This window comes from Pteropus medius, unplaced genomic scaffold (genome assembly GCF_902729225.1).
Source record: "Pteropus medius unplaced genomic scaffold, Ma_sr-lr_union100, whole genome shotgun sequence".
Classification (NCBI taxonomy): Eukaryota; Metazoa; Chordata; class Mammalia; order Chiroptera; family Pteropodidae; genus Pteropus; species Pteropus medius.
In genome coordinates, this window is record NW_024351730.1 from 16,921,916 (window position 1) to 16,934,985 (window position 13,070).

Here is a 13,070-nt window from a genome sequence, read left to right on the forward strand (position 1 = left end):
ACACAAGTCTTTTCCTTCCCAATCATCATAATCCTTACTTTTTGATGTAGCCACCAACTTGGATGTTCAATAGACTCCAAAATAAAATTTCAAAACTATTCTTCCCTTGGTCTTTCCATTTTAGTAAAGGCTACTACTCTTGGAAGTCTGTCTTGATCCCTCACTTGCTTCTATTTCTTGCATTTGATCTTCTAGCAAGTCCTCTCACCACTATCTCAACATGTCATGGATCCATCCTCTTTTATTCTTTGCCTTTGTAATTACAGACCAAGCTATCATCATCTCTCACTTGTTTTACCCCCATGTCTCAGATCAAACTTGAATTCTTACATACAATTTACCTTATTTTCTAGACAGCTACAAAATTGATCCCTTTGATGATTTGCCATTGAATTTTTTATAGAAATATACATTTGCTCACCTAACCAAAACACATTGCATTCTATGACCCTTGCTTTCTTATACAACTATATTTTAAATTGATCAAAATTAAGAAAACATGTTTCAAGACTTTGCAATTACACTAGCCACTTGAATCTAATTTTATCATTATAATTTAGTAACCCTTCTGAAAATTAGAACTCCCAGAATCCTATAAGCTTTGAGCCCTAGCAAATCAAATCTTCCCTGTCCAGCCTTTGTCTCATCATTTAGTCTCAGCTAAATGTTTACCTTTTCAGGAATAGGTGATTCTCTATTTCATATGTTCTCTCACATCTCTTTCTTATTAAACATAGTCTATAATTATTTGATTTAATTGTCGACATACATGTTTTCTGGTTTTGTTCAATAGAAGTTTTGAGATGATGGCGGGGAAGATATCTGCCTTATTTATTACTCTTGCCGCATTGTCTAACATAAAGAAATTCATAAATTTTGTAAAATTAATTCACAAATGAAAGTATAAATAAATAAATATATGTAAATTTTGTATGTAAGACTTTGGGTTTATAATAAATGCACCTCATCCTCTTATTCTTCTGGATCTTTACAGAAGATAAGAAAAGAAATAACAAAAAATATTAGTTAACAGCATTTGCAAAGACTTTGATCATTTATATACAGATAAAGCAAGCAAAAAACACATTTGCTTATCTTTTGATAACAAAATCATTAAATATTCTAAAAACATGGTTGCTTAGAATTTACCCCAGTGGTCCAAATATTATCTTAAGTAATATGAGAACAAATTAACACATAGGTGGAGAAGCACTCAAGCAAAAACCAAAACCGTACTGGAAAAGGAATATGTTTCATCCACAAAGTACCTGAGTGAAAACTGTGATTTTTATCTTTTCTGTAACTGAGAATAGATTTAACGTTGAGGTCCGATTCTGCCCTGTGAGAGAAATTTAATTTCTATAAATTCAAGTGTCTTCTTCTTTTATTTTAAGTAGTAGTTAATGCCAAGGTGTTTATGATATGCTCGTGTTTGGAGGTTATCTGGTCATCTGTCCATGTTATCTCCTGAGCAGAATACTCTCCTTATGTTCTTGCCCACTCACTTCTCTGATTTTTGGTTGTCAGTATATGAGGTCACACGGAAGCTACATTTCTCTTTCTCCTCTTTTCAGTTCTTACCAGATTTGGCTCTATTTGAGCATTACCAAGCCTCACTCACTTAGGCACAAGGAAAAACATTGACTACTCCCCTTTGATCTGCTCAGTGGATAGTCTAATGTGGTTTCCCACTGCTAAACTGCACATGGATTATAATAGTAAATGCGATCTCACCCCTTACACCCCTGTAGATATATTTTCTAATATGCCTTGCTACTATTTGTAGTAGAACCACAGGACTCTACTGGACAAGTCTTTCCTGGTTCTTAAATATTAAATTTCTGTGGTTAACACAATTGTTGCTTTCTCTCTGCTTCCCCCTTCCGCAAATTCAGGGAATTTTACTAGTCTTTGAGTGGAGCACTACTTACTGATGTATTCTCTATATTCTCTGGGGAAATATTTTTTAAAAGCTTAAATCTGGGAATTATAGATATTCAAAAATGTTTTAATGCATTTTCTGCCATGAACTTCAAGAACTTGAAATACAAATGCCAATATTTAGCTCTGTTCCACAGTTAGTTCTGCATGTATTCTGGAGCAGCTTTGTTCCAAGACATAAAAACATAATATCTAATTACCCAAGTAAGCAAAATGGGAGAAAAATGTTAATATGTAGCTTGCCACAAAAATGACTAAAGACTTTTTTAGAAAAAATTATTATTTTAATTGTTTATATATAGGACTTGTCTGAAGCAGAATAAATCTTTTCCCTCTCCCTCTCTCATTTTCTCAAGTTGCACAAGTTACACAGCAAAACTCTCCTAATGCAAATGAATTATTACTTTCTATAACAGGTGTTAAAAAAAAAGACTCAAAGATTCTTTGAGCACCAGGACTCTGAAAACATACAATTTTAGTTTTGAAATTTATAAATCTAAATTTTATTAATTTCTTTGGAAATAATTTATTTTATTCCAAAACATTTAAAATCTTGGCTCTGTGGCCTATTTAAATGTTTTGCTAGAGAAAGCCACTTAGTAGAAATGACTTAATATTTCATATACATTAACACTATGGAAATGGGCCAGATTGGCATGAGGAAAGATTGCATTAGTTTCTCTAGCTAGTCATTCATCCACAACTTAACATGTTGCTTCTCTCAGGTATATTGATTGTTTTGTTTCCAAACCTCCAAGACTATCCAAGTTCTCGATCTCTTTCTTTTCATCCTCATGGCTAAACAATTTCTCAAGTTTCTTTGTAATAAGAAAATTCAATATTTCTGATTCAAAAACTTCATTTTGGGGAAATTTCATTGTACATTTATTTATTAGCTATACAGTAAATATATGGGAAAACACCTTTCTCCTTGTTTTCATTTTGAAGGCAGAAACTGGGCTTTCACGTAAAGGGTTCTAGGAGTGAGTCTAAGAAACCGAAAAAAAAAGGATGCCAGCTTATGAAAATGGAACCGTATGGCTGTCTATCATATGTCTATCTAAAATATGCCAGTTGTATGTCACGAGAGAAGAAGGGAGACAAAATCTGGCTAAACCAGTTAAAAACTGTCTTAGCCAGTGAAAATCATGTTGTCTGAGTGGAAAAACCCACCCAAGAAGCTGGACCAACATTGATTGGAATCAGAGAATTAATTTGTCATAATCTTATGCTTGCCTATTTTTTTCAGCCTACATCCAAAAGTTTTGAAACACACAAATATAACAAAGTTCACTAAGGGGCTATGGATATAAATTTTTCAGCTTATGAACTATATTAGATTTCATTATCAAATTTTTCCAAATAAATTGTTATATAAACTTTGTACCTAAAATATTGTAATAAAGTAATAAATTATTTTGATTATTTTTATAAAAATTACATGTACTCCTAATTTGGAAAAATATATAACAAAGACTTTATTAATAAAAGCATAGATCACTTTATTGTGCTTTGCTTTATTGCATTTTGCAGATAGTACTGGTTTATTGACTAATACATCAGCTTTCCAAAGATAAGACACTAAAAACATACATCCTGAACCAAAAACTTGGCTACTCCTTTACATTTAAAATGACATTTTAACAAACAAACAAAAAGATTAGATAAAAAAAAAAATAATGGTAAATTATTCTCTCTCTGGTTATGTCTTTTATGTTTGACAATTTGTTATGGCCAGTTTATTCAGAAAGACTACTTCTAGTTCTATTTGCACACTATTTGAACACTAGAACTAAATTTAGATGTCTTTACCAATTGGCACTTAACATAAGAAATTTAGCTTATTTTATAGATGTGTGAATTAAACAGAAAGAAGAGATACAGCATCAATTTACTACTAGAAATAATGAGTTCCAAATGTAGATGAATTTGAGATACGATATTGAAAAAAGTTCTCTTTTGCAATAATAAAAATGTATTAAAATTTTTATAAAATTATCTTACAATTGAAATAAACTTATAAGATACATTAAAATAATCACAACAAGAAATATGTAAGATTATAATAAGAAAAAAGATCAATTTTTCTCAAGAATATTAAAATAATTGAAATTAAAGAAACATACATGTTCATGAATGGGAAGGTTCAATTCTGGAAAGATGTTTATTTTCCACAAATTAATCTATTTATTTAGTGATATTCTAATAAAAATGCCAATATGATTTGTTTATGGAAAATTGTTCTCGGTTTTGAAATTTGTAAAGAAAAATAAATGCACATTAAAAAATAAAAGGAATTATTTGTCCTACCAGATACGAATATATATTTGTTATTTACATTAATTAAAATAGTATTGCATTGGTACAGGTAGACTAGTGGACCAATGGAATGGAATAAAGAATCCAGAAATAGATCCATACATATAAATATCCCAAAGAGCCTCGTGTCCTATTAGCAATGCCATCATCTACTTCCCTACCAAATTGAATAGCAGTAACCTATATGAAATTGAGAAAATAGCATTTAACTTCTGAGGCTAAGTCATAAAAGACATTGGGTCTTATGACTTGATCTCTTTTGGATCACTCATTCTGAAAGAAAGCCAGAACCATGTTTCAGGGATACACAGCAGCCCTGTAGAAAGGTTCACATAATGAAGAACTGAGGCTTCATGTTCACAGCCAGCACTAATTTGACAGCAAAATGAATGGGCCGTCTTGGTAGCAGAGCCTTCAAGTACTAGTCAAGCTTTCTGATGACTATAGCTCCAGTTGACGTTGTGACTGCAACTTTATAGGAGACCCCAGAACTATCCACCTATGCTGCTCCCAAATTTATGGCCCACAGAAACCATAAGATAATTTATGGTTGTTTTAAGCTACTAAGTTTTGAGATAATTTCTTACACAGCAATCAATAGTTAATATATTTTTCTTTACTTGAAAATAAGGTGTTTTCATAACAAAAATTAGTATGTAACAAAATTACTTAGCCTCAAGTGTCACATAATTTCTGTGATTAACACGATACCCTATTGGTAACACAGTTAAGGTCTATTCAGCACAAAGGGAGAATACACAAATGCATGAATACCAGAAGGTAAGGCTTATTGGGAGCCAACCATCTTGGAAGTTGGCTACCAACATTTTTAAAAATTAAACATATAATATAAAATTGATCATAACCTTGAATTCTTGGCATGCTAATTTACTTGAACCATTCTTGGCTACTTGTGTGTATGTGTGGCCATGCTTGTGTGATTTAATTATACTTTTTAAATTAATACTACGTCCATGTTCAACTAATTTTCTCTCCAAAGGCATTCACGTTTTTTTTATTTTACATTTTTATGTACAGTATTAATTTTATTTATAAATTTTATAAAGAATGTATTATTTTAATGTGATAGTTCTTATGATTTTTTTAAATTAAGTTTATTATGATAACATTGGTTAATACAATTATATAATTTTCAGGTGTACATTGTATTTTGACATCTATATATTCTATTGTGTGATTACCACCCAAAGTCCAGTTTCCTTCAGCTATCATATATTTGATCCCCTTTACCTACTCACCCTCCCTTGTCTCCCCAAAATTTGACCCCCTTTACCCATCTACTTCTCCCCTCCTCCCTCATGCCCTACCCTTTGGTAACCACTAGTCCATTGTCCATGTCCTTAAGTCTGTTTGTCCTGTTCATTTGTTGCTTTTAGGTTTATATCCCACATGTAAGTGGTATCATGTGATTTTCAACTTTTTCAGTCTTGCTTATTTTGTTTCGCACGATTATCTCGAGTTCCATCCATGTTGTCGCAAATGGCAGTATTTCATCTCTTCTTAAGGCTGAGTAATATTCCATTGTATATATGTACCACTGCTTCTTTAGTCAATCATCTATCATAGGACACTTCGGTCACTTCCATGTCCTGGCCACTGCAAATAACGCTGCTATGAACATTAGTGTGAAAATATATTTTTGGATATGGGTTTTCAAGTCTTTGGGGTAAATACTCAGCAGTGGGATTACTGATCATATTGTAGATCAATTCTTAGTCTTTTGAGAAAACTCCATACTGTTTTCCATAATGGCTGTTCCAATTTGCAGTCACACCAGCAGTGTATGAGGGTTCCTTTTTCTCTGCATCCTCTCCAACCTTTGTTATTACTTGTTCTGTTGATTATAAGTATTCTAATGGTGTGAGATGGTATCTCATTGTGGTTTTGATTTTCATTTCTCTAATAGCTACGGATGTTGAGCATCTTTTCATATGTTTGTAGGCCATTTGTATGTCCTCTAGGGAGAAGTGTCTGTTCAGGTCCTCTGCCCATTTCTTGATTGGATCGTTTGTTTTTTTGGTGTTATTGAGTCATATGAGTTTTTTGTGTACTTTAGATATTAGGCCCTTATCGAAGGCATTACTTGTAAATATATTTTTCCATTAAGCTGGTTTTCTCTTTACCTTTTGACAATTTATTTTGCTGAGCAGAAGTTTGCCAGAGGAGCTAGAGAGATTGCAATTCAAGGAAGGAAATTGAATGACAGGAGGAGTCACCAACAAATTAATCTTAAAAATGCAGTACCTCTGATTTCTGAAATGAGACTATTAAGGAAATCCTCTTGGAGTTCTCTTGTGAGGATCCATCTCTATGGGTCCACTGCCAAACATCTGGTGGAGGATCTAGGACTAATGTTGGTTAATAGTAGAGGAGGGTGAAGACAATCTGGAACTTGCTGGCTACTTTTACATTTACATGATACCACACTTAACCATGACGACCTTCAGAGAGTAATAATGGCTGCTTCACATCTACCTGTTAAATATCACTGAAACTTTTATATTGGTCAACTCTAACATATTAATTTGATACAATTCTAAAAAGCATTTTCTGCTCTAATTAACTTGGCTTCATAAACACCTCTTTTTCACTATATATAATGTCCAAATAAAAATAATAGCAAATTATGCTTCTACCCAAAATGCAGTAACCAGATTTCATACAACTGAAAGCATACAAACCCTCTCCTCAAAAGATGATTCAAAAGTTTCATATGCCACTTTGTATATCTTTGAATGATGATTCATTTTTCTTCTAGTTGAATGGCATTTCCTCTTTGATATCCCGTAATTTAAATAGTGAGCTATCGTATGTTAGATAGTAGAGAAACAGAGATGGAGGGGAAGGCAGGGGAGAAAAAGTAAACATAATTGGTTAATATCAAGGAAAAAAATGCTGATATATCCCATAGTTCTCGTTCCTCTAGCCGTTCACTTGGTCATAGATGAAGTGATAATTTCTTCCAATATCCAATATTCCCTTGCCTCTCAGCAACTGCCACAGTTGGTCATAGTTGCTTGTATAGTGTAATAAACCATACCATCATTCCTGAAGTGTCTGTGCCATTTGGAGTCTTGACTGCTTTGAGATTTTGAGTGATCGATTAACTTTCATCACGTAAGTTGTTATACTGAGGAGCACCCAGACCACTGTAAGATAAATCTGAGTTAAAACTCCATTAATTCTTCTGACCTCCATAAACATCTAGTCTGACTTGTGGACCATTAGAGTGTTTTGGATCGCCAAGAATTAGAGTCACATCAAAGCCAGTGTTTAGTAACCTCTCCAGAGTCAGATTCGTTTTACTTCTGTACTACAGTTATCCTGGTAAGTGACAACAGGTCATTTTAAGGAAAATTAAAAGGGAGATTTAAAATTTGTCAGTATATCAAGATCCTTCCTCAGAAGGGCACATCCTCTCCTAATTTAAGGTGCAATAGATCTTTGAACTGAGAATTAAGTAGAGACTCTTTACTGTTATTCAAATCAGACTTCTCTTCATCTGTTCCTTTGTACAAATCAGTGGAATTTAGTAGGCTGTCCACCTATGGCAGTTCAGGGACATCCTGATCAATTAGCCAATGCAAATGATCTCTGTGTACTCATTATAGTAATTACACACACCTTGACTCTAGTGAGTAAATGCTACCACTTGGCCCTTGTCCATTTAAATGGTAGCATTTCTCACTGTCATTCCTTATCTGCAGAGAATAGTCATTATAGGGCTGCTAAAGAATGTCATTTCTTTATTTTCAATATATTTCTCAAAGCCTTTATTAAGAGAGTGTTCTATGCAATATCTTATAGGATTTAATTAGAAAGAGGATAAACAAATAATAAGTTCACTTCACCTTTCAATCTCTCTGCCTTTGTGTATTTTCCTCTACAGTACACCAAAAACTTCTGGCACATCGACAGAATTTAATGTAGGTCACCTTTGTATCCTGGTTTTAGCTAGCAAACAACCAACCTATTAGAGTCTTTTACAGCCAGTTAAGCTAACACATTGAATCCAGAATCTCTGCTAAATGCACCCATGTGAGAAAATGGAAAATTCATGGCTAGGCCTGTGGGAAGCTGGCAAGTGGATCCATCCCTCAAAATCAGATGGTAAGCCTTGAACTGAGGGTAGTCTACATGGTCAACAATCAGGAAGGAGAGTTGGATGTGGAATAGATAAAGTGAGGACAACCTGGAAACTGCTGCCAGTACTTCTGCATTTCTCTGTCTCCACCTTAGCATCCTGACCTTCAGAGAGTAATAACTACTGTTTCACTTATGACTTCCAACTTCTAAGCAAATTCCTCCTTCAGTCAACTCTAACTTGGAACTATATAGGAAAATGCATTCTGGGAAACAACAGCTTAATCAAGTTGACACAGTATGAACCATCACAGAAGGCAACTTCCTTAACCTCAAAAAATCTATATAAAATAAATCCAGGTCAACAGCATATTTAGCAGAGAGACATTATAAGTATTCCCTTTGGTATCGAAAAGGCAAGGAAGATCATAACTATTAGTGATCATAGAAGATCGCTACTATTGTTCAAAATAAAAATACTGACCAATTCACACAAATTAAAAAGAACAAAGATATTAAAAAAGGATGAGACGAAAAAACCTTACAAAATGATCGTTTACTTAGAAAGTCTTAGCGATCAATCAAATCATTAATATTTTTGATGAATACTAGATCAAGATATATAAATCAAGAAACTTTTTACAGTAGCCAATTAAAAACATAATAGAAAATCTATATTATCTGCAACTGTAAAATAACTGTAAAGAACCTAGCCATGAACCTAACCAAAATCCATATAACCTTGGCTACTGTAACAAATTACTATAAACTTGGTTGCTTGAAAGAACACACATTAATTTTCTTATATTTGGGGAGATCAGAAGTCCAAAATTAGTTTCACTGAGCAGAAACCAAGGTATCAGCAGGACTCCACACATCATTCCAGTCTCTGTATCTACGGTCACACTGTCTTCTCTTCTGTGCCAAATCTTCCTCTGTTTTTCTCTCCTAATGACATTTGTGATTATGTTTAGGTCCCACATAGATAGTCCAGGATAATTTCCCCCTCCTTATAAAGTAACATTCACAGGTTCTAGAGATTTGAACATGAACGTCTTGGAGGTCATTGTTTAACCTACAGATAGTTTTTTTTAATGTTATTATATGTATATTAACAAATTTAATATGTATATTAAAAAACTCTATATTGTTTATTCTGATTTATTAAATCAACAAGTTGCTAATATACATATAATGTATATGTACATTATATGTATATTTATATTAATATATTAATACTTATAATGTCTCTCTGCTAAATATGCTGTTGACCTGGATTTATTTTATATAGATTTTTTGAGGTATATGTATATGTACATTATATGTATATTAGGAAATTTGTTGATTTAATAAATCAGAATAAACAATATATTTTTTCATATGCCATACTTGTTATTTTACAGATTTAAAATTTATAGATTTTTAGTTTTGTAAAATCTAGCACAGTATATGAATAAAAATAAAATTAAAACCCTAACATACTTCATACTAAAATATAAACTCCAGAAGTGTTAAAGCCCTAATTATGAAGAACTGTGAACAGAGAAAGAAAATGAAGAAGAATAATTTTTAGCATTGAACATTTAAATAGAGAATTTAAAAAAAAAAAAACACAAAGAACAAAATTACAAAGAAGAAATCTGATGAATTTGATTATATCACAGATACCTCTTTAATGAGTCATACATCTATTTTTTATAGTACATGTATTAATACACAGGAAAGTATTTAGAAGGATAAATAACAAACTTTTAATTGATTAAACTGGTTTTTCAGAGTGTTTTTTTTAGTTAGGATTTCAATGATTTCTGTAATAATGTTTTATTTTTTTATGAAACATTTACTTATATATGATTACTTAATTAAAAACACATAAAACAAAACAATTACAAAAAAAGTCTTAAAAATACACCCATTCATTATTTGTGGGTCTCAGAATAATGAACTAATTTTATTTTCTTCTTCATACTTACTTTTGTTTTTCACACTTCTACAATGAATATGAATTATTTTATAATGAAAAATAAAAACTAATTTAATTTAAATAGAAAAATATGCCTAGTTTTCCTTCTTCATTGTCTCATTTATTTATGCTAATATAAAATAAATACAAATGTAGTTTTTATAGTTCTAGAAACTAATACAATTCTGTCAAATCATAGCTGACCAGTTTTAAATGATTTCTGAGCCATTCATTGTAAAATATCAGTTAAACCTTATATATAACTACATTAACAACAACAACAAAAGATTTGTCTATCTTTTAAATATTTTTTTCAGGGGGCAGAGTATCAAGAACATAACATAATAATATTCCACAAAGGGAAAATTACCAGGAAACCTCTGACACCTAATTTTATATTGCTTTCAGCCAAAGTATCACGAATTTTATATAGTCACAAATAAGACTTTAAGAAGTATCCACCATGATGCATATCAATTTCTATTACAATAGCAGAGCTGTGGAGTCAAATAGGAAACTTCTCAGAAGAAAAATAATATAAAACTCTTTTTATAATAATCACAATAATAATCTATTGTTTTGAATAAAGTCTCTAGTTTCTCTGAGCCAGAACTGTATTAAACAGGTGAATTCATATTAGGCTAAATGAGATAATCATGTGTTAGACATTTTTCACACTCATTCAAGGTCATAAAAATTTTAATTGGCTTCTTAAATGGCAGATCTATGAAAAAGAATGAGCAGAAAAAAAAATTGCACCTTTGGGAAGTATCAGATGCAAACTCAGGTGTTATTGTTTCTAAGTTGATTCAGTGGCTACTGGAACAGAATATACTAACATTGAAAGGAAACAAAGGTGTTTTTTTGTTGTTTTTTTTTTAACATCTCACTATATAGTGGTCTTTTCCTCATAAGAAAAAATAGATAGTTTAGACATATTAAATATAAATCTCTATCCAATTTCCTTTTTGTTTCCTAAAGTATCTTTATCTCTCTTCATCCTCCATATTAGTCATGTGTCTAGATTTTTGACAATTGTTTTTTGTGTTAATATGACTGATGTTCATTATAAGTATGCTTACAGAAGGAGTATGCTAAATTTTTAGCAATGCTGACTTTCTATCTTTAATTTTACTTAGGTAAATTATTTAATGGTGTTTGTCTTATGCAGTAGCTGGGATATATCAGTTTTTAATGAGTAATCATACATTTCAGGGACCATAATCTACAGTGTATGCTATGTAATATAAATACTGTATAATAAAATAAGTTTAATTTAGTACCAATTCAAAATATTTTTTTAAAAATAGTATTTACAATGATAGATTATACCCCTCCATTCAGCATGTGAACACAACCATCTAGGTGGGTACAAATCTCCAATTTCCTTTTGTTTTCTAAAGGGTTCTTTATCTTTCTTCATCTTCCATATGATTTATTAATCATGTTTACAGATCTTAGCCAATTATTTTTTGTTTACTATGACCATGTCCATCAAGAAACCATGTGTGTGTGTGTGTGTGTGGGTGTGTGTGTGTGTGATTACCACTTTGGTGGGGTTAGAAAGACATATAAAATTCCACTTGCTCAGATATTTCTATGCTACTAGGTCACATAGTGTTTCAAATAGCAGCACTGGACTCATTCCATCAAGGTAAATAAAGTAAGAGGTACTCAATATTCATCTTTAGTTTTAAATGCCTATAAATAATTTACAAAACAGTTTCACAACATTTTTATTCCCCAAGAGGTAAGATGAGTCATTCACATAGAATTAGGTAATGTTTAAGCTAGAATTAGAGTTAATGCTCTTCTGCTACAATCTACTTTCTATATGACAGGAGTTCAGAGATAAAGCCTTATTCAAAGTTATAAAATTAGACAGTACTTTGACTCTTAGTAAAGAGCCATTTTCACTCTGATCTCAGTACTTCCCTTTACATATTGACTATAATTTCCATAAATGCAGGATCTCAACTTTTACAGCTTTTGTCCCTTTCTCAAGTTATTTAAAACTAGAGAACAAACATGATTACTATTTGACATTTCCATCATTGAAGAAGGTGACGTTTCTCATGACAAAATAGATTTGCTTCTTTTCAAACCGTGGAGACCAAGAGCTATGATTGTGTGAAGCCCAATAAATGAAAGAGTGCTGACAAAATGATTTAATACAGACCATGTAAAGTGTCAATTATTAAATGTTTCATACCCAGTTATAAAAGACAAGGAGAGATAAATTACCACTTTGGTGACACATTACAAAATATGCTCAGCAGAGATGAAGTACCTGAATTCTCAAGTTAAAAATGACCTCATTAGAAGAATAAGAAGCATAGAAAAGAAAAGAAAGAAACAAAAAAAGCCACATGCTGTACATTTAATGATGGTGTGGGAAGTTATCCTGGATTTTCTTGAGAGATTTAGTAAACACAGGGCTCATTCTTTATCAGAATTTGAGCCTTACAGGGTTATTTCTCTAGGAGTCTCTAAGAGATTCTCTAATATGTATATATTTTTTTTGGCCATTATACATAATATTGATTTCTATTAGCATTAAAACTAAGACTATGATTTTTCAAATTATAAATGAAGGTAGACAGCAGATAAGCAAATTATCATCTCAAGAGTTCACATAATCCAATAATCAATATTCTTCATCTACATAATAAATAATATTATCTGTATTCAGTGCTTTTAATAATTCCTATAATGTTTTATTTATATGTTTTTATTTTATTAA